Genomic DNA, 23,508 nt, shown 5'->3' on the forward strand with positions numbered 1-23,508 from the left:
AGGTGTGTGTGGCGGCAGGTATGTGTCGAGTGTGGCGGGTGTCTGTTGAGTGCGTGCAGCGGCTGTGAGGCGGTGGGTGAAAGGCAGAGGCGGCCGGAGTAAGGGCGGGTGAAAGGCAGAGGCGGGGGTGGGGAGGCGGTAAGGCGGGCATGAAGGCGAAGGGCGGCGGGAAGGGGAGGAGGGGGTGGAGGAGGGGAGGAGGGGGTGGAGGAGGGGGGCAAGGGGGTGGAGGAGGGGGGGCAAGGGGTGGAGGAGGGGGGGGGGCAAGGGGTGGAGGAGGGGGGAAGGGTTAGAGGAGGGGGGAAGGGTTAGAGGAGGGGGGAAGGGTTAGAGGAGGGGGGGGGAAGGGTTAGAGGAGGGGGGGGGGAAGGGTTAGAGGAGGGGGGGGGGAAGGGTTAGAGGAGGGGGGGGGAAGGGTTAGAGGAGGGGGGGGGAAGGGTTAGAGGAGGGGGGGGGAAGGGTTAGAGGGGGGGAGGGTTAGAAGAGGGGGGGGGAGGGTTAGAGGAGGGGGGGGAAGGGTTAGAGGAGGGGGGGGAAAGGGTTAGAGGAGGGGGGGGGAAGGGTTAGAGGAGGGGGGGGGAAGGGTTAGAAGAGGGGGGGAAGGGTTAGAGGAGGGGGGGGAAGGGTTAGAGGAGGGGGGGGAAGGGGTTAGAGGAGGGGGGGAAGGGTTAGAGGAGGGGGTGGAAGTGTGGGAGGGGGTGGGAGGGGAAAGGGGAAAAAGAGGTGGAGGGGGGGGGGGAAGAGGAGCGGAGGGGGGGGTGGAAAGGGGAGCGGAGGGGGGGTGAAGGGAGCGGAGGGGGGGTGAAGGGGAGCGGAGGGGGGGTGAAGGGGAGCGGAGGGGGGTGAAGGGGAGCGGAGGGGGGTGAAGTGGAGCGGAGGGGGGGGAAGGGGAGCGGGGGGGGGGAAGGGGAGCGGAGGGGGGGAAGGGGAGCGGGGGGGGGGGAAGGGGAGCGGGGGGGGGGGAAGGGGAGAAGTGGTGGGAAGGGGGAGGAGGGGGGAGGTGGTGGAAAGGGGGAGAAGGGGGGGAGGTGGTGGAAAGGGGGAGAAGGGGGGAGGTGGTGGGAAGGGGGAGAAGGGGGGAGGTGGTGGAAGGGGGGAGGTGGTGGGAAGGAGGAGGAGGGGGAAGGTGGTGGAAAGGGAGAGAAGGGGGGATGTGGTGGGAAGGGGGAGGAGGGGGAAGGTGGTGGGAAGGGGGAGGAGGGGGAAGGTGGTGGGAAGGGGAGGAGGGGGGAGGTGGTGGGAAGGGGGGGAGGGGGGAGGTGGTGGGAAGGGGGGGAGGTGGTGGGAAGGGGGGGGAGGTGGTGGGAAGGGGGGGGAGGTGGTGGGAAGGGGGGGGAGGTGGTGGGAAGGGGGGGAGGTGGTGGGAAGGGGGGGGAGGTGGTGGGAAGGGGGGGAGGTGGTGGAATGGGGGGGGAGGTGGTGGGAAGGGGGGGTGAGGGGTGAGGTGGTGGGAAGGGGGAGGAGGTGGGAAGGGGGAGGCGGAGGGAAGGCGTGGATCTGAGGCGGGAGGCAGCGTGTTGTGGCCGCTCCCCCGCTGAGTCCCGGGCGCCGCCATCTTGGGTACTCGGTGCCGCGAGGCAGCCTGCCTGGCCACTGGCTGTTCCCCCGCCGGGGAGGGGTGAGTTGTAGCGCCGGGGAGGGGGGGGTATGTATATGTGTGGGGGGGGAGAGGTGGGAGATATAGAGGGGGGGGTCTCGCACGGCCGCTGACACTGGGTGGGGGGTGGGGGGGGGGGGGGGCGCTGAAGGGGGTAATAATAGTGTGTCCGTCCCGCTGACTGTAGCGGCGCCGGGGGAGGGGGGGGTCGGGGTGAAAGCGCGGGAGACACGGGGAGAGGAGGAGGTGCGCGCGGGGTGCTGCTAACACTGTGAGCCCCGCTAATGTATGTAACAGTGTGTGTGTGTGTGTGTGTCACTGTGTGTGTGTGTCTGTCACTGTGTGTGTGTCCCTGTGTGTGTGTGTGTCCTGTGTGTGTGTGTGTGTGTGTCCCTGTGTGTGTGTGTCCCTGTGTTCCCTGTGTGTGTGTGTGTCCCTGTGTTCCCTGTGTGTGTGTGTGTGTCCCTGTGTGTCCTTTGGCCCGTCACTCCGCCTCAGGCCAATGAGAGGTGTGCGGGGGCGGGCGGGGCCAAGGGACCAATGAGATTTCCCCTAGGGACACCGGACATCCAGGCAGGCAAACATACAGTGCTTTCACTAATATAGTATAAGATATATATCAAGGAAAAGAAAAGCATCCCAACTCATCCTGATGTGATAGAATATCTATCACAGGAGGATGTCAGGGTTTGTTTTAATATTTTTTGTATTTTATGTGTGATTATTTGTGCTATTAAATAAATCATAATTTTCTTTGATATTTGTTCTGAGTATACTTGAGTGCTGAGTTGGGACGCTTTTCTTTTCGTTGTTATATTACTTCTAGTCCCCTAGCACCGTTAGTGGTTATTATATTACTAATTTAAGTACTCATTATTTGCTTAGTCTGTTGCAGGCAGTTTGTCTTGTTGTAAAAAATTATATATATATGTTGTGGTTATTTTGGGGGTTCATATGAGCTTATTGGGGTTCTGTATGTTTTGAAGTACATACAGTATTAAACATCTGTGTGATATCAGATCGTGCACACGTGAATGGGAATAAGTGACAGGTTGCATTGCAATTAGATTTTTAAGATACAATAACTGACTTTTGCCAACAATTGCCAACTTGAGTTTCTGGCCAGTATTGCAGACAGTTTACATTGCTTTCACAATCTAATTTCTACATTTCTCTAGGACTAATCCAGTGCCTACAACTTTGAGTTCAAAACATAAAGGAACAATTCCCCATCATTTTCTTTATTTCTTGTTAATCAGGACATTTTTGCAGAAAATAAGTGCAAATTGAACATTCTAGAAAACAAAATTAAATACAGGGTTTCCCATCATGAACAGGTTTTCCATGATTCATGTGTGGGTTTACTGGCAAGTCTTTCATTTTGTGTGGCTTTTTTGATGCATAGAAATATTTTATTTATCAAAAAAGTTTTTCCCGCGTGGGACAATCACACAGCTTCTACTCCATGTGTTTACTGGTGTGTGACAAGACTTTCAAGGTGAGTATATATATATATATATATATATAGATGTCATGACAAGTTCCATTTCCCAGATTCATGGCTTCGCTCTTGTTGTATAAATTTGTCTGGTGTGTAAGAAGACTTGATTATTCAGAAAAGCATTTTCCAGATTTAGGGAAAACATACACTGTGGATTGTCTCGTGAATTTTGAGGCAATAAAAAGCGGCTTTCCTAAAAATATTGAACGTAAGTCTCTCTCCTTTGTGTATTCTCTGATTACATTTGGAAGCAAAGTATTTCCCACATTCAATGCAAACATTATTTCTCATCTTTATGAGTTTTCTGGTATTGAAGAAGATTTGACCTGTGAGTAAAGCAATTCCCACACTAAGTTTAAGTATAAGGCTTTTCTCTTGTATGAAGTATCTGATGTTGATTAAGAGCGGACTCACTAGAAGTGTTTCCGACGGTCAGTGAACGTATTTTAGTTCTACCCTGTGTGGTTTCTTTAATGTATATCATGATTTGATAGGAAAATATTTTCCATATTCATTATTTATTAGGGCTTCTTCTTCATATCTGTTCACGTATATAATTTTTGTCAGTTTTTATTAAGCATCTGCTTGATCTACTAACGACTGGGTCCGGGTGTTCCCGTCAGCTCACCGGTGTGTGGTATTACCCAAAGTGAGCTTTTTGCTGAGTTCCACATGCACGGCGGGGGTGGCGTCACTTTCGGCTCAGTCTGTTACTTAATGCGGTGTCTACCGAGTATTCCTCACTCTTTGACAAAGCCCATTGTGGGTGAAACGCGTCAGAGTATACTGGGGGTCCCTCCTCTTTTATCCTTGTTTGCTAATGGTTTAATAAAGCATTTCTATTTTTGCGCAGTCCAGCCTTTGCAGTCTTTTTGCCCTGCAGTGTCCGCTGTTTCCTCTCTCTTCAGTGAGAGGCTCTTCCCCTTCGTATGACGTTTCTACCCTGTGTGGTTTCTTTGATGTATAACAATATCTGGTAGCAAAATGTTTTCCACATTCACTTCATTAATTAGGGCTTCTTCTCTCCTGTGTGTAATCTCTGATGTATAATATGACTATATATGTGAGTAAACTATTTCCCACACTCATTGCACTTATGTGGCTTCTCTCCCGTGTGTGTTTTCTGATGCACAATAAGACTACATTTGAAAGCGAAGTCTTTCCCACATTCATTGCATTTATAAGGCTTCTCTCCTGTGGGCTCTGAGATGTTCAGCAAGATTATATTTGCGGGTGAAGTGTTTCCCACATTCATTGCATTTGTGAGCATTCTCTCCTGTGTGTGTTTTCTGGTGTACAATAAGACTAGATTTGAAAGTAAACTCTTTCCCACATTCTTTGCATTTATGAGGCTTCTCTCCTGTGTGTGTTATCTGATGAACAATAAGATTAGATTTGTAAGTAAACTGTTTCTCACATTCATTGCATTTATGAGGCTTCTCTCCTGTGTGTGTTCTCTGATGTTCAACAAGATTAGATTTGCGGTTGAAGTGTTTCCCACATTCATTGCATTTATGTGGCTTCTCTCCTGTGTGCGTTTTCTGATGTACATTAAGATAAGATTTGAGAGTGAAGTATTTCCCACATTCATTGCATTTATAAGGCTTCTCTCCCGTGTGTGTTTTCTGATGTACAATAAGATCAGATTTGAAAGTAAACTGTTTCCTACATTCATTACATTTATGAGGCTTTTCCCCTGTGTGTGTTTTCTGATGCGCAACAAGAGTATATTTGGAAGCAAACTGTTTCCCACATTCATTGCATTTGTGAGGCTTCTCCCCTGTGTGTGTTTTCTGATGCGTAACAAGAGTATATTTGGAAGAAAACAGTTTCCCACATTCACTGCATTTATGAGGCTTCTCCCCTGTGTGTGTTTTCTGATGCGTAACAAGAGTATATTTGGAAGAAAACGGTTTCCCACATTCATTACATTTATGAAGCGTCTCTCCTGTGTGCTTTCTCTGATGTTCAACAAGTTTAGATTTGCGAGTGAAGTGTTTTCCGCATTCCTTGCATTTATGAAGCTTCTCTCCTGTGTGCTTTCTCTGATGTTCAAGAAGACTGGATTTGTAAGCAAATGGTTTCCCACATTCATTGCATTTATGAGGCTTCTCTCCTGTGTGCAAACTCTGATGTTCAAGAAGATTAGATTTGTAAGTAAACTGTTTCTCACATTCCTGGCATTTATGAGGCTTCTCTCCTGTGTGTGTTTTCTGATGTACAATAAGGTAAGATTTGAAAGTAAACTGTTTCTCACATTCATTGCATTTATGAGGCTTCTCTCCTGTGTGTGTTTTCTGATGATCAACAAGATTAGATTTGCGAGTGAAGTGTTTCCCACATTCATTGCATTTATGAGGCTTCACTCCTGTGTGTGTTTTCTGATGTACAATAAGTTTAGATTTGTAAGCAAAGTGTCTCCCACATTCATTGCATTTATGACACTTCCCCTCTGAGGGGAAATTAATATTTTCCATTGTCCTATCTGTTGAACAGGCTGCAGTGTTGATCCGGCTCATGGATACATCTGTTGGAAGGAAATGCACAGTGAGTGTATAATAAAAGAATAATCTAACATTTCATTCACTATGAGCATCATTTGACAATGAGGGGTATTGGCTTTTTCGTGGAAACACTTTTGAGTTTGGTTATATGTTCTATGCCACATTATGTGTTGCCTGTCATCTCTCTATATGTAATCATTACAAAGACAATTCAGAACTTGAATATGAAAACAAAACAAGTAGAAAAACAAGGCTCATCTCCATGCTTCTATATAATATCATCACCCTGTAAGGTAAAGGTGATGCTCCTAAAGATGGGCCACGGGACTTCACGGGGTCGCGATCCCCATTGGTAGCAATCACATGTTCGGGGATCTCCCCCAGGGTGACAAACAGAATTCTGATCTTGGTATTCTGATCAACCCAAAGAAAACTAGCATTTTAATGATGATTTACCTGGAATGACACAAGGACCTACAGTATGGCATGCCAGGCCCTGGGCCATAGCAGGTACATTATTTGAGTAATCTGAAGGTTAAAATAAGGAATGATAAGGAATTTTTCTAATTACTTTTAATACTGGTGCACAGCATACTTTCCTTGAGAACATACCTACACATAAATTTGAATTTTAATCATTTTTGTCTGCACATTGGGGAAATATGGGCTCTGAACTGCTTTCTTCACACATGTTCTACTCACCTGTGCTGGTACCTTCAAGGCTTTCCATCTCTTGAGCTTCCAGGTGACTCTTCACACTCGTCCCCTCTATTTGCTCAGCCCTTGGTACAATTTCATCTTTAACTTCACCTGCTCAAATAATTCAATACCAATTACATTTTCTTATTTCATTGACTCTCATATTTAATACATATTCTACTTAATGTGTTTTACTGTTTTACACATGACAGTGGGTACCAAATTGGATAGCTCCTCACCTGTAACCGCTGTTGGACAGAAAACTCTTCTGTAGGTACTAGTACTATATATAAGGCCCACACCTTACATGCAAGAACAGTATTTTCACTTTCCTACCGCGTAGCAGTAGGATTTGTTATTTTGCTTATCTCAGCGTCCAGGCATCGCAATCGGAATGCGATCAAACAGCATCTAGCAGAAGCGTCTAATGTTGAAATAAAAGTCCAGAAAAAGCTCAACTGACCTTAATAAACATATTGGATCAAAATGAAAACTCCAACGAGTTTCATGACGCAAGGTCACTTCTTCATAGATGCTGTGATTGGTTGGAGTTTGTGACGCGGTACACGTCACTCTGTGGTTATGCCTCTCGACGCGTGGGGTTCCTCCTTTATGTTGTGCTGATTGAAGGCTGAGACGCGCTGTACCCAAGAGCTGTAACTGCTGGAGAAAGTGGATTACGGTTGCTATTCTTCTACTCACTCCACCAACTCTGGCTATCCCATTTCTTGGAGGAGCAGAGATGTGAGGATGAACAACTTCGGCATCCGTGGTCATATCGTAGCCGGTGAAGGAAGACGTGGTGGCTTCTGTGGATCCTGTGCAGCAGTCGTGGGAGCGCCTTATCCATTACTATGTTTTATACCTACAGTACATGCCTATATATAGTATTTCTATTCTGTACGTGCATATTTTACCTTCCATATATAAATTCTATTTTTACATACTACAGTATGAGGGTCTTGTGCTTTCTTCCTTTTCCCCTGAGACATTGGGTGGCAGGCTCCACCACAAAGAACAATCTATGTTATCTGCCTTTGAAAGGAGAATATATCCATCAGCCAAAAACGGGATGCAATATCCAATGTTAGTGGGAACTGTGTTCCTGCCGCAGGAGAGAACAGCGAAGTGTTTTTATAACCTCAGAATGTGTTACATGCATGTGCCAAGGTCTCTCGTTCTGGGAAACCTCTCTCATGGCAAATCAGCATGAAGAGGATCCGTTGGAAGGGAACATTTTACATTAAATAAGGAGGGCCCTGCAATTCACTGTGGGAGGAAGGCACGTGCAGTTCACAGCTGTATGGGCTCAATCTGTAAGAGACAGATGGGTTCTTTAAGTCATCCAATAAGGTTACCATCTGGAGTTCACTCAGAAACAAGAGGAAGATAATTTTTGATTTCCAGCAGTACATGGCGCATAGAAATCGAAGAATTAGAATGTATCCTAATGAACCTAACACTGAATCGAGTGATAAGGGAAGTCCCTCGTTCTCAAAAAAGAACAGGACTACTGCAGAATATTTCTGGTCAGAAAAGTACATGGAGAATTCAGAGCAGTACTGGATCTCAGGAGGTTCAATACTTTCCTCCAACTAAGAAAATTCAAGATGGTATCATTAAACACAATTATTCACGAAGTCAAGCCAAAGAACTGGTTGGTTTCAATAGACCTGAAGGATGCATATCTGAACATACCCATCACACAGAGCCATCAGAGATTGTTCATAATTACAGTAAGGGGAAAGCATTACATATACACTGCCATCCCTTTTGGATTAGCACATTTACCAAGGTACAGTAGTAGTTCCATTGGTGGTTGAGTTGAGATAGAGGGCTATCCAGATATATCAATGACTGGATGAACAGGAAGAATTATTGTTAACATCTCAAGACAAAAGGTGTTACTGTCGAACACACACACAGTAATCACAATCTTGGAAAATCATGGGTGATGGGAAAGATTCCATATTAAACCACTGCGGAAAACATTCTTAGATCAATGGAACACAGCTCCAAAATATCTAGAGCAAAATATTTACATTTATACCAGAACAGGACTGGATCTAAGATGGTGGGAAATCCCACAAAATCTACATAATACACTATCCCTCCAGGAAGGTGACTGAATAACAATAACCAACAATCAGTTCTGGATGGGGAGTGCAGATGGGAAGACGGTTGGCACAAGGAAGTTGGCCAAGGTCCTACAAAGAGCTTCCAGCAAACATGCTAAAAATGCGTGCAGTGAAGAACATGATCAAAAAATGTCACGCTTGTATTAAAGACAATAATATAAGAGTAGAATCTGACAATATTGCCATGGTAAAATACATTGCAAAAGAAGAAGGAACCAGAAGCGGGAGACTCACATCATGTCTTAGGAAGACCACACGCACAACATTACAGCGATTCATATTCCCAGATGCAAAAGAAAATGCTGCAGCTGACTTTTTGAGCCAAACAAGAATTCGTCCAGATGAATGGGAATTAGATGTTGGGATATTTTACCAGCTGATTTATCCCCAGGGTCAGCCCCAGAGAAGGCTCCATGAGGTCTATCCCAAAAACAAAAAAAGTTGACTGCTTCTGCTCAAGGCTTTCATATGATCACTCGAATAAGACAAGAAGAACATGGTTTGCCCATCTGGTGAATATGGCAATAGATCCCACATGGCATCTCCCAGTCTTTCAGGGGACATGGAGATTAGGTGGCACATACTGAAAAAGAAGGGATGTTCAGATAAGGCAATTGCATCACTAATGCCAGCCAGGAACACCTCAATCTCATTAATATACCGTTGACTTCAAGACTGGTGTCAGAAGAAAAATCAAGATTTTTCTGACCTCTCTTTTTAGTCATTGATAGAATTTTTGCAAGATGGTTTTGACAAGGGTTTCAGTCTACGTTACTTAAAGGGTCTGATTTCGGCATTATCTGCACTACTAGAGAGGAATTTAGCATCAGACACCTTCCTGACTCTTGCTTTTTTCCCCCATTTGCCAAGATACACCCTTTCCTCTGTTGCTCTACTGCTAAAACTCGAATGCAGGCCCTTATCCTCTCCCATCTCGTCTATTGCAACCTTCTACTGTCCAGCTTTCCCGGCTCTCACCTGTCTCCCCTACAATCTACCTTAAATGCTGCTAGAATCATTTTACTCTCTCCTAAATTAGTTTCAGTGACTCTCCTGCCAAAATCCCTCTCCAAGCTTCCTATTCAATCCTGTATTACTTACAATATATTCCTTCTTTCTTTTAAGGCAATTCACTCCTCTGACCCTCCTTACATCTCAGTACTAATATCTCATTATGCACATGCCCAACTCTTGCGTTCTGCTCAAGGACGTTTTTTGTCTGTCCCTTTTACATCTAAAGTCATCTCCCATCTAAAACCTCTCTCTCACTCACTGACCCATGCCTCTGGAATGCCCTTCCCCTCAATGTCCGACTGGCACCCTAGCTCTCCAACATTAAGACCAATCTTAAAACAAACCTCTTTAACAAACCACATGGGTTGCTTCATGGCTGATACTATACTTCTTATTCATTGACCTCAACCCCTTGCTGATGCACTTAACAGAACACCCTCTTACTGTCTCTGTAAATTCCCCTTACTTACCTTTTAGATTGTAAGCTTTTCAGAGCAGGGACTCCTTTTCCTAATCTTACTTTTATGTCTCAAGAGCTTATTTTTATTATGTATTATATTATGCCACATGTATTACCGCTGTGAAGCACTATGTGCATGGATGGTCCTATATAAATAAAGATATACATACAGGCTTATTACAAGATTTCTACAAGCAGTCCAACAGCTAAGACCCAAAATAAGAAGCACAGTACTAACATGGGATCTTTCATTAGTCTTACAATTCCTGGTGGGTCACCATTTTCAACAATTGCAGCAAATTCTGTTGACCAGGAAGACAATCACATAAGCGAGAAGAGTGGGGGATCTCCAGGCTTTGACGTTTCACCAGGATAAAGCAGTTTTAAGACCAGTTTTCTATTTGCTTCCAAAAATAATTTCCCATTTCATTTAAATTAAGTAACCGCCTTCCTTCATGTTCCTATCCTCTCTATATTATATATATTTTTACATCCATGGGAGAAACCGAAGTCTGTCCTGCAGGTAAGGTGAGGGACTTGTATAATAGGACCTGCAGAAGAGTTTCCTGTCCTACTACGGCTGAAGGAGAGGAACTATCACATTTAGTACCCACTGCAGAGAGTGGAGACCCGGAAAACAAAATAACGGTAAACTGAATACATTTTCTCTTTTTTTTACCTAAAACATTTTTTATTAAAATGGCCTTACTAGAAATTAACATTGGAATATAAATACTAACAATTTTAAAGGGTTTTAAACAGTCAAACATAGTCACATGAACTAAACATTTAAGATCTCGGGGAGACTATTTACTAATTCTGATCCATGTTCCATGGAGATTATTATCCTGTATGTTACTCACCTGCACTGGTGTCTGGGTGAATTTGCCCCCGTTGAATGTCCTTTTCTCCTCTCTCTTCCTCTCTCTGCACTTTAATTGATACAATATCTAAATTTTCATTGTGGAGGCCTGTTCGTTCCAATAGAGAATTAAACAGATGTGTATACATTTACATCAGTACGTTATAGCAGTTTAAAGACATTGTTCATCATCACAAACTGAATGGGACTGCAGGGACCCCCCCACTGTGTTAATCCTATGGCCCATTAAGAATCGCACAGAAATGTTGAGGCATTTACTGTGAGACTGCCCCAGAATTCCCCAGGTACAAGTGTTCTAATACTCGTGGCTACATCTGTATTAACAAGTGCATTAATATTGAAAAAAAGTATATATGATATAAATATACTATGCTGGTGAATGTATGTAAAACATCTATAAAAACTCTAAGACAACACAGCTAAATAAAACAACAATTGATAGTTTTTAAGCAATAAATCAACTGGTGTAGCAACTCAATATCCATCCTCCACTGGGGGGTAAGCAAATAAGTCGAAAAAAGTTCATAAGAGCTCATAGCTTCCAGCTGGATTTAGTAGTAGTGCAACCCTGTGGCTTCCCTGATGAAGCCGAGTACCCCGGCGAAACGCGTAGGATGGAGATAGCCGAGTAAACAGAGGACATTACCCAAAACCCATTGACGTTTCTGCATGATCCCCAAGAATGACTGAGTGTGCATGTGAAACCACACACTGACGGAGCATCTCGGAGACTAGGTTTGAGGATGGAATCCGAACTACACTATAGGGAAGCTGTGTCTGCAGCCCGAGCGACCCTAGAGGATTTGTGCAGGAAAGTGATCGAGGTGACAGCAAAAATGAGAGACTCCTCAAATGCTAAATGCTTAAAAGATCTTCCCAAATGTGAGTGCAACCATTGGATGTTAGTTAATACACCAATTAACTTTTGGAAACAAATTGCACTATTGTTTCTTTTTTGTTCTCGTCCCTTTTTTTTTTCATCTCTACCATTTTTGTTACACGTGAGTTTGTCTGTATGTCACTTCTATTGAATCTAGCAGGAAGCTATGAACTTTTTTAAAACATAGTTCTACCTGAACTCCTGTTTAATGGGATTCCCAAAGATTTGAGGGACTTGTAATTCTCCATCATTACGTCCTTGTAAAGCCCCTTGTGTCCTTCTATATAGTCCCACTCCTCCATAGAGAAATAGACTGCAACATCCTCACACCTTATAGGTACCTGAGACAGAGAGAATCCCATTCAGCGTTCAACTTATTATGTAATTACTTATAAAGAGACAGTAAAACAAGAACATGCAGAGAATCACAGAGAGAAGATAGAATAATACACACAGGTCCAGACAGAGCTTGGTCAGTAAAGGGTCATTATTCTGTCCCGTTTGTATTTTCTCCCTGTAATGTGATTGCTGTCTCTCCCCAGTGTTTATTGTTACTAATGTAACTACTTTCTCTCCCTGTCTGCCTGTTGCCTAGCAACTACTGTACTGGCTCTAATTTGGTATGTTCCAAGACCCTTGGCTGTTGGTTTCTCCTTGACATATTTCCTTATTGAACAGGCAAGCATACTGTCTCTTTCAGCCAGCAGCCACCTTGAGCAGTCACCTCACCTATCTCCTCTGGTAAAGTTAATATAATTTACCCCTCCCTTATATTTGTTACCTGTCCAGTCTCCACTCCTTTTTGTTACTGTTGTTCTACAATAGAGATTACAGAAGAAAAGAAGGACTCTGTGTGCATCAACAGGGAGTGAGTTAAGCTGCCTGCCTCTACTCACTTGCCACAGTGAGCTTGGGACAGAACAGTCATGCATCTGGTATAATGTAACATTCACCAGCAGTACTCACCTCCCCAGTTAGCAGGTGGATGCTGCTGTGGGGGGTATTCTTCCTCACAATTATGTATTTCTACAGAATGAAAGAGAGTTATGTATGAGATGAGAGGTGAGGAGAGTGGATACAAGACAAGGAGGGGGGATATAGGACGAGAGGAATGAAGGCATGATTTATTTTAATAACCCATATAAAATTTTAAATGTTTAATTATGCAAGATTTTTTACGTATTTGTATTCACATTTATATTGTATATCGATACCGATTTAATAAAGTTTTTTCTCATGTGGATTTGGATTAAATCAGGCAGGGTGGGCCAGACTAATATCATAGATGAAAAGGGGGCTCGTGCTTAAAAGGTGTGCTCACCTGTCACGGGAGACCAGGTTTATCAACACCTTTTTATACCGGGATCGTTGATTGAGCAAAGCAAGGAGGTAAAATAAATTGACATTTATTTCAGGAAAAGACATACACACAATGTAACACAATTTACAGGGTAAAAACATTTACTGGGAACGGGGCTAACGAATAAAATAGTGCTTTAAACAAAATTCACCAAAATGACCTCTGTATGAGCCATTTCCAATGCCCGGGAGGTACTCACATACTCCTGGAACTGATTTCGGCATGCAATGTCAGCCGCGACTGCTACGTTCTCAAAAAGCGGGACATAGAAACTTTTCTCACTCAAAATCTTTGAAGCCGGCTCCCGTCTATTCAGCACAGAGCACCTTTGAATTTGCCGCTGTTGGTTTGGCGCTTGGAATCTGCCCCTCTGATTGGCTGCAAGGATCCTTATGGGTTTCAGTGTCCCATTCACAAACCTCTACAGCCTATCAGAGCGTGGGAATTTCCCTGCCAGCCAATCACCGATTTGCCGGTATTGTAAAGCCGGGTGGGCACCTTTTTTCATTCTGCAAAGGGGCATGCGCCAACCTGGCACCTCTGCCCCTTTGCATACTGAGCCCACCCGCTGTTCAGGCTCCACAGAGTCAGGGCTCTGGCAAATGGTGGCTGGATAACCATGTGTTAACCCAGGATGTCGGTACTCAAGCAGAACTGCAGTACCCCTCCTGTTCTAACACCTTGGCATCCCTGAGGCTTTCAAGTCCAGACTCCGAACAGACCCATAGGCACCAAGCTTGGTAGCCATCTGGTCTCTCGGAATCCATGACTTGGAAATCCCACAGTTAATTCACAGGTTGTCAGTACATATACCTATTAAATATAACTCTTCAATAAAATAAACTGTGTCCTGTAATTTTGTGTGATAAAGATGTGAAAGTCCCAGTTCTGGTGTCAGGGATGCAGTGAGGGGATATATTGCCTATACTCACTAGCCTCATTCTTGGCACACTCATACAAATAACTTTTAAACCTTTTACACACAAGAAATCATTCTCAGCTTTATCCTATAACTGGAGCATCCCCTGAACCCCTATACCAGGTTCAGGGTACCTGAGCATGTATCTGGGCACCCTTCTTTAGTCTTTGAATTTTTGATGTTTTATTGTAGGAACATGAACAGAAATAAGGAAATGGAGCATCTCAGTCCCAGATTTCCACAGACGGCTCAAATCACAAGGCTTGACAAAGCACATACGCCGTACGAAACATGTTAGAGAACTTGCAAGCACCACGTTTTTGGATTTTTTTTTTCAAACTTAAATTTTATTAATAACATACATGGCATACAGTTGTAACACGAGAACAACCTCCAATTGGTCAAAATTAACCACATATAGGTACTTACCAAAACAGACATACGGGGCAAACAAACAACCCCCGGGGAAAAAAAGGGGGTGAAGGGGGAGGGTTAATATAGGGGGGGGGGAGGTCTTCCTTCCATGGTTCCGCTTATTGCTTTATGCTGGCTCTCTGCGTCTGAGAAAACCAAGTGCTCTACATTTTTGGATTTTAATCAATAAACATTGTTCTTGGTCACCACGTCCAGCGCCACCTTTTTTGTCTGTGCACCATCTTTTTCCTGTTTGAATCCTCCCCTCCTTACTAAAGCAGATTAACACTCCTATAAGACTATTCGTTAAGTCTGGTCCAGTAATGAGAACATAGTTTAAGGAGACTCCTTGGAATTGAACACTTGAATCAAATACCACCCAGATTTGACGAGGTTTATGGGGGTGGTAAAACCCCAAATAATGGTGGTACCAGCATTCTTCACCTTCCTTCAGTGGAGGAGTGGGTTGTGCTAACCACTGTCGAATATATTCTGCCATAAATCCATAAAGTGACTGTAACAGGGGACTTATCCGTTCACAAATGTGCCTCTAATCCAGCAGTGTGGTGGTTAACTGCTGGTAGCAAATTAACTAACACCACCTGCCTGATTACAGGTGGTAGAAAAAGCCTGCCTTTGAGACAGGAAGACTCCTTAGCTCACGCGTGAGCTGAACTTTGGAGACAGAGCAGAGGTTCTTGAGTCTCCCAGGAGAGACTGACCAAGAGAACACAGATCCCTGGAGCTGACAAATAAGACTTCTAAACCTGGATGCTGACATTTTCTGTGCACACACGGGTGCGGTTCCAGGAGAGCAGAGAAGCTTACTCTACAGCAGCTAACAGATAAGACTTTTATTACAAGACTTTTTATATCTGTTCATTTCATGCTATGTGTTTGGGGCTGGGAGACATGCTTATCTAAGGGAGTTGTGAATTGCATAGTATTTCACTAGAAATACTCCCAAGTGAATAGAAGCTTTGTTTCCCCCGTGTTTGGATGGTTTCCTGATGTTAAGGAAAAGGCACAATAAAGCCTTGTTATAATTTCACCTTACAAAAATCTCCAATTGTGTACCTCTGTGAGCGTCCATCTACAGTGACGCTTTGTCTCTGGCTTCCTTTCCAAGTTGTAACGCAGCAAAGCAAGTCTAGAGAGGGCCTGTTCTCTGTTGTTCGGGAGACATCCTCTGTGTGAAGGATATGGATGCAGGTCATCAAACTGTTTGATTCGTCTGTAAAGAGGTCTTTATCCATCATCCTCAGTAAATCTGTCTTCCATTTATGGAGCTGGTTTATCATTGTCTTTTGTTGTCTGCAATGCTGTACATCCTAGACCATTTCCACACTTTTCTCATGTAAAGATATCTCTAAGTTTCAGTGATATACCTTTGTTTCTCTTTTTTGCCAAGCCCTACTTTTATGTTGAAGTGGTTAGGACATGGTTTGAAGAGAGATGCACGTCCATTATCCAATGTTTGTTTATAGGGCATCGACGATGTCGGTCTGTACACTTTTTCAATGCATACGTCACCCACAATTACCCATCCCAGATTAAGTCTTTGGGCATACGGGTGTTATGGGATCCATTGCGCTGCTTGTGGACTTTGTATACCCTCAAGATATACCTGCCAAGCAGTAGTAAGACCTGGGTATCTTGGTCTAACAGTGGGACACGATCAGCTAGTCTTCTGAGGTGAGGGTGATGACGTGCCATGTCTGGTGTGGGAATTTCGCTATTTTCTGGTATCTGACTACAATCTTATAAAGTAGGGAGTGATATCTTTATTCTACCATCTATGGAACACGTGATGTAGCCATTTGCTCTACTACCTGTTGTCTCCATCAGTCCTGTGCATCTTCTGAGTGTGTAGGGGGAAGCATTGTCTCATATGTTGTACAAGTCAAAGAACTCTGACCTAACTAAAGATCAGATGCTTTGATCATCAGTGAAGGTGTACACTCTTAAAGCTCTTTCAGGTTGTTACTCGGGGTGTACTACAAGACATATTTTAGAGCAGGATCTCGCATCACGTCCTTCTCCACAAACCTTGGTGCACTTGGATGTGACTGATGGTGGTGTTATTTTCTCTTCTCTCTCTCCGCCATACTTTGAAACAAGGTTGGGGGCCTTGAGTCAGTTAGGTTTAAATGTCCCTGGATATAAAGCTGCTACATGCTTGTCACTGTCATACTCTGTATATTTGATAGCTTCTTTACAGTCTCTGAAGAGGTGACTTGTGGAAGTGCAGCATTTGAAGCAAACTCCAAGTTCCTTGAATAGGCTCCTTGATTCCTCTAGGGTAGTGATGTACCGGGTACCCAGAAATTACCCAGGGGGCTGTGACCCGGTGTCCGGTAATTTCCATTCTGCTCTGCTCCATCGATCCTCTTCTTGGAGAACGGCAGGAGCAGACCAGCAGAAAACTTACCTGTAGCCAGCGGTGGAGGGTGATGAGGACCGCTGCAAAGGATAAGGAGTTGTCTGTCCAATATTAATGCTCCTGCTCCGGTAACATTTCCCAGCTCCCACCGGCACCGGCTGTGATAGGATGTGTTCTGCTGCTCCCACTGGCTCAACAATGACGTTCTCTGCTTCCACCGCCACCAACATGTCGCCATTGCTCCCACAAGTTTCAGTGGTCCTTCTCACCCTCTGCTGTCGGTTGCAGGTAATTCAAAGCTGCCTGGCCCAGGTCCTTGGTACCCGGCCTTGCAAAGTTTCTATTTTTCCACCGGTTACCCGGCAATTCTCAGGACCTGGTAAAACACTCCTCTATGGGCTTCATGTCTGTCGTATGGATAGGTGTTCTAGTATTATTGTATCTTGTGACTGGTCTTTCGTTTCTTTAAATAGCTAGTACTAGATATGGTTGGTGTACCTAGGGCTGAAGATGTGGGCTGTTGTAGTTGGGTATGTTGCTCTGCCCATCATATTGGTTCACAACATAGAACGTAAGGTGGAGAAGGGTTTATTGGATGCCTTTTGTGTATGTGTTGGGTATGCGTTATGTGCAATATTCCTTGCTGAGGGGAACCCTGCAGTCGTGTCTTACGTGCAGTGGATGTAAGGTGACTGTGTGTAAGTATGAGAAAGGGTGTCCTCTGTGTTAACGTACCTGGATTACAAGCTTAGTGTAGTGCATCCGTACACGTGAGTGTGTGGTTCACTGAGGTAGATGTAGCTATCCCATGTAGCTTATGCTTGAAGATGCTGTTCCTCTAATTCACGTGGAGTCTCCATAGCTTTAGCATCTGTAATACCCTCCTCATCGAGTAGAGATGGGGAACTGGCGTTCATACTGGCATGACTTATTAAATAGTCTCTGGTGTGCTGGATCTTCTGAAGCTATTGGATTTCTCCAGTGTTCCCCGCCATCTTGTCTTCCGGCTGTTTCAAAGATCTCGGCTTGGGCTTCAGCAGCGACGGCTTCCTTTTCTACATGTAAATCTCACATTTTGCTTCCAAATTGGTGTTCCAACATGCAGAGGCAGCGGTGGATGCAGCAGTGTCCCTTTGCTCCTCCTCTTCAATATAGGCTCTCTCAAATTTCATGGCTCTTTTCGACAGTAATTGGCCCTTGCACGTGTAGTCTTGTTTAAAGACCTTGTTGAATGTCTGGATGCGCCAGAGCTCTGTGAGGTCCTTTCTCCGACTTTTAGCTTCCGTGATTGCAGTCTACATGCGGCCGTCGCATTCCAGATCGATTGTTTTTTGTAGGTCTCGCCTCTTGCAGGCTTTCCACAATTAGTGGTTCTCGTCAAGTAGGTGATATAGTTTCTGACAGTATTTGGTAACGTGGCTGGTCGGTCCTTAATTTCATCTCTGACAAAAGCCAATCAATGGGACTATCCGCTCACTAGCAAAATCCTCTATTGTGTCCAAACTCATGGTTGATCAACTTTCTGTTCTCTCCTTTTACCTAGTCATGTCCCTTTATTATCTTGTGCTCTTCCTATGCTAAGTTGTCTTGTCTGTCCCAGGCTCTGTCATTGAATAACTGTATCTGTCCGTGGACATCGGTTCTCAAAGGAACACACATACTCACTATGACACTATGACATTATACAGATGCAGCGGGCGTTATTTGAACAAATCATGGAGCCGTTTTCGTGTGCGCTGCTGTACTCCACGCGGCATTAAGGCAGCCAATCGCCACAAGGCACACACGCTTATCGCGGTTGCTTTATTTGTGCTACTGTGTCAATTTCAGTGTTTAACACTGTTTAACACTAAAATGCCATTTTCAGCACTCGCGTCTTAAGGCGGGAAGGGGCGGTACAGTTGGAAGAAATCCTGCGCCATGACATTGGTATTCCGATGTTTACAATGCGTGAAGTGTTCGAATAACGGCCGCTGCATCTGTACAGCATCTCTCACCTCTCCAGTCAGCAGGTAGATGATCTCCTGGGTGTGATTCAAGATCCTCTCAGTCACCTTCTCATTATTAATTTTGTTCATCATCAGAGAGTCAGTCAGATGCTCCAAGAATGGGCTCTGGGACAAAAGATAACATGGGAGATGTCAGAAGTACAGATATAGGGAATAAGGGCATTTTCTGTCTGTGTCACTGTGCATTTTGAAGAACAGAGAAGAACGACTATGGGGCATATCTATCTGTGTCTCTTTGCAGTGGGAGGGACAGATATGAGGGAGTCATCAGCTCCTTGTACTTTTTCATCATCACTGAGTTACTTAGAAAGTCCAAGAATGAGCTCTGGTCCCGGTGGGAGTGTTTCTCCACTTGGTGACCTCTGCTGTTAGGAATAGTGACTGTACTTGTCCTATCACATCAGTAATAGGAGAGAGACCAACCTGAAATACTAGAGGAAAGTTACCACATTTCAGGAAGCCTCAAACAGAACAGTATCCTGCACTAAAATGTAATCTGTGCTACTTTATTTAGAAGATAATAATGTTGTGGTTCACAGTAATTGCGGATATGTTTGTGCTTTTCAGCAAACATGGGGATTCAGTGGGAGGTACAGATGTAATCTCAAAAAAACACACAGATACACGGCAGGGCCCTTATATACAGGAGATACGAGGGGTGCCATTATGACCTACTGTAGAAGCCCTCACCTCTCCAGTCAGCAGGTAGATTATGTCTAGGGTGTGATTCAAGATTCCCTCAGCTATCTGCTTCTTGTCCATCATCATCGAGTTAGTCAGATGCTCCATGGTGGGCACTGGAACCAAACAGAATGGGTAAGATCTACAGATCTCAAGCATTAAGGGCTTTTTCTGTCTGTGTCACAGTGAGGTACAGAAGAGAAAGACTATGGGTCCTCTCTATCTGTGACACTTTACAGTGGGAGAGACAGATGTGAGGAAGTGATCTGCTTCTTGTCATTGTTCATCACCAACGATTTTTTCAGATACTCTAACAATGCTTCTGGTTCCTGTGGAAGCGTTTCAGCACATGGTGGTGACCTCTGCAGTTAGGGATATTGACTTTACTTGTCCTTCACAGCAATATCAAGAAATGAGAGAGAGGCAGAGAGAGTCCAACTTAGGAGACAATGGAAAAAGCTAGAAATCTTAAACAGGACAGGATCATGCACTAGCACAGGGGAGCGTAAACTTTAATCCCTGCACCCCCTGCCTGCTTACCCTCCCCTCTCCCTCCCCCTCCATTCAGCTCCGGCATCAAATGACACTACAGGTCATTTGATGCCTGGTTGCCGTAGCGATATGTCGCTGGAATGCAAGATAAGGGAAGTTACAGCGGCCTCACGCGATCCCCGGCATTTAATTTAAATGTCTTCGGGGAAGCGCGTGGCCTCTAACTGCAACCCCCCCCCCCCCTCACCCCAGAAATGATTGTGCACCCCTGCACCAACATGTAATACAGTTGTGTGAAAAAAAAAGTACACCCTCTTTGAATTCTATGGTTTTACATATCAGGACATAATAACAATCGCAGAGAAGGGGATAATATCAATCGTCTGTTCCTTAGCAGGTTTTAAAATTAGGTAAATACAACCTCAGATGAACAACAACACATGACATATTACACCGTGTCATGATTTATTTAACAAAAATAAAGCCAAAATGGAGAAGCCATGTGTGACAAACTAAGTACACCCTTACTGCTTCCATAGGAATTAAGATGCTAAGTAGCAGACAGGTTCTGCTAATCAAATGTCCTTGATTAATTGATCATCAGCAAGTGTGACCACCTGTATAAAAGCCGACATTTTAGCAGTTTGCTGGTCTGGAGCATTCAGGTGTGTATTAACACAATGCCAAGGAGGAAAGACATAAGAAATGATCTTAGAGAAGAAATTGTTGCTGCCCATCAATCTGGGAAGGGTTTAAAGGCCATTTCCAAACAATTTAAAGTCAATCATTCTACAGTGAGAAATATTATTCAAAAGTGGGAAACATTCAAGACATTTGCCAAGTGGAGATGTTTGGCCATAATGCACAGCGCCACGTTTGGCGAAAACTAAACACAGCATATCAGCACAAACACCTCATACCAACTGTCAAGCACGGTGGTGGAGGGGTGATGATTTGGCCTTGTTTTGCAGCCACAGGACCTGGGAACCTTCCAGTCATTGAGTCGACCATGAACTCCTCTGTATACCAAAGTATTCTAGAGTCAAATGTGAGGCCATCTGTCGACAGCTAAAGCTTGACCGAAATTGGGTCATGCAACAGGACATTGACCCCAAGCACACCAGCAAATCTACAACAGAATGGCTGAAAAAGAAAAGAATCAAGGTGTTGCAATGGCCCAGTCAAAGTCCAGACCTCAACCCGATTGAAATGCTGTGGCTGGACCTTAAGAGAGCTGTGAATAAACAAATGCCCACAAACCTCAATGAACTGAAGCAACGCTGTAAAGAAGAGTGGGCCAAAAATCCTCCACAACGATGTGAGAGACTGATAAAGTCATACAGAAAACGATTACATCAAGTTATTGCTGCTAAAAGTAGTTCTACAAGCTATGGAAGCAGTAAGGTATACTTAGTTTTTCACACATGGCTTCTCCATTTTGGCTTTATTTTTATGAAATAAATTATGACACGGTGTAATATGTCATGTGTTGTTCATCTGAGGTTGTATTTACCTAATTTTAAGACCTGCTAAGGAACAGATGATTGTTATTATGTCCTGATATGTAAAACCATAGAATTCAAAGAGGGTGAACTTTCTTTTTCACACAACTGTAAGTGCTACATTATATAAGAATAATGAGTGATGGGAGAGGTGTGAAAAAACCAGTAGAGCTGACCTAGCGTGTCTGTGAGTGCGTGCGTCAGAGCCGAGCGCGTCTAGGGGGGGAGGGGGGAGGGGGGGGGGTGGTGGTGTGTTGGGGGAGAGGGGGTTAAAGAAATGGTGAGTGCGGGGAAAGGTGTGGCTAGGAGTTAGGGGGAGTGTGTGGGGGTGCAGTCCGCGTGATGGGGGGGCAGTTTGTGTGAGGGGGGGGCAGTCTGCGTGAGGGGGGGCAGTCTGCGTGAGGGGGGGGGGCAGTCTGCGTGAGGGGGTGCAGTCTGCGTGAGGGGGGGGCAGTCTGTGTGAGGGAGGGAAGTCTGTGTGAGGGGGGCAGTCTGTGTGAGGGGGGGCAGTCTGTGTGAGGGCCAACATCCATTGCAATCAGATATAACAACTCTGTATATAATATTCTCTGTTTCTGTATCTACTATATATTTCTGAAAGCACTGTATGTTTGTCTGCATGGCCTGTGTCCCTAGGGCCAATCGCATTGCACCTTTGGCCTTTCACTCCGCCTCAGGCCATGCCCGCCCCCACACACCTCTCATTGGGCTGCGGCCAACACCACTGCCACACTGTCCCACCCCTCACTGACTCTCATTGGCCTGCGGCCAACACCACTGCCACACTGTCCCACCCCTCAGTGAGCTTTGGGAACGCTTCAAAGCACCTAACCCTCACTGCGCTGGGAGATTTGGGAACGCTACACAGCACCTAATCCTCACTGCTCTGGGCACGCTTCAAAGCAACGAACCCTCACTGCTCTGGGGCCACGCTTCACAGCTCTCAACCCACAAAACCCTCACCGCCTCCTACCACTGAACTGCGTAATCAGGTACAGAATCTGAACTATATAAACATTGCTTTCAGCACTCCAACATTACACACGCTCACACAACACCGCACGATCACCTCCACACACCGCATGAACACGGAGCGCATACCGACGGACACTGCCTCTTCAAAACACCCCCCTCGACAACCACCCCCTCCAACACTAATCCAGACTACGACCGCACGCCACAGCTCTCCCGCTACCGCAGCCCCCCCCCCCCCCCACCCGAACAGCCAACGCACGCAGCTCCTCCGGAGCCCGCAAAAACACACCATTAACCTCTCCCCCTCCCACCCCCCTCCCGAGACCACTATCATACTTAAAAAACCACCGGACAACGCACACAGCTACTCCGGAGCCCAAAACACATTTTTCAATAATATTACATAACATTCACATGACATTACAAGTTTCAAATACAACATTTACACATACTTATTCACAGTTCACAGTTCACGTCCCGGGCAACGCCGGGTCTCTCAGCTAGTTTCTTATAAACCTTTAAAAGCTTGTAACATGCCCCCTGTGTATTGGTGCAATAACAGGTCTCATACCCCCTTCCATGTATGTTACACACACAGCTTCCCCCCTTCTCTGCCCCTCACCCAGTAAGAATATTTAGCAGCAGCCATTCCCATGTGAGGTGGGTGCATGAAGCCCCCATGTAATAGTCAGGTCTCTGCACACAGTGTAACAGGAGATTAATGTAATCAGAGCCTCTGTGTAACTATATTACATACACATAAGAAACAATACATCACCTCCTACCTGGGGGCAGCTGCAGCATGTGGGGGAGGGACTCTGTGCTCTGATTGGCTGAGCTCTGAGTGATGTCATGAGCTCCCAAGGGATTCTGGGATTTGTGGTCCTGCTGCCTTCAGAATTACAAAATAGGATCAGAAGCAGGACTACAACTCCCAGAAGCCAATGGTGACAAGGAAAGAGATCACATGGCACACAGCAGCCAATGAATGCTGACACCCTGAACATCTGCACGAATTGGCTGCTATCTGGCTTGTGATTCCTTTCCTTCTCAGCAGGGGCTTCTGGGAATTGTAGTCCTGCTTCTGATCGTATGTT

General features: G+C 45.1%; 1 pseudogene; it reads right to left on the reverse strand.

The window, feature by feature from the left end:
* Nucleotides 1–3,664: 3,664 nt before the first annotated feature.
* LOC142471203 (uncharacterized) lies at nucleotides 3,665–23,325 on the reverse strand (annotated as a pseudogene).
* Between the last annotated feature and the right edge of the window lie 183 nt (nucleotides 23,326–23,508).

The sequence above is a fragment of the Ascaphus truei genome, chromosome 20, assembly GCF_040206685.1.
Source record: "Ascaphus truei isolate aAscTru1 chromosome 20, aAscTru1.hap1, whole genome shotgun sequence".
NCBI classification, from domain to species: Eukaryota; Metazoa; Chordata; class Amphibia; order Anura; family Ascaphidae; genus Ascaphus; species Ascaphus truei.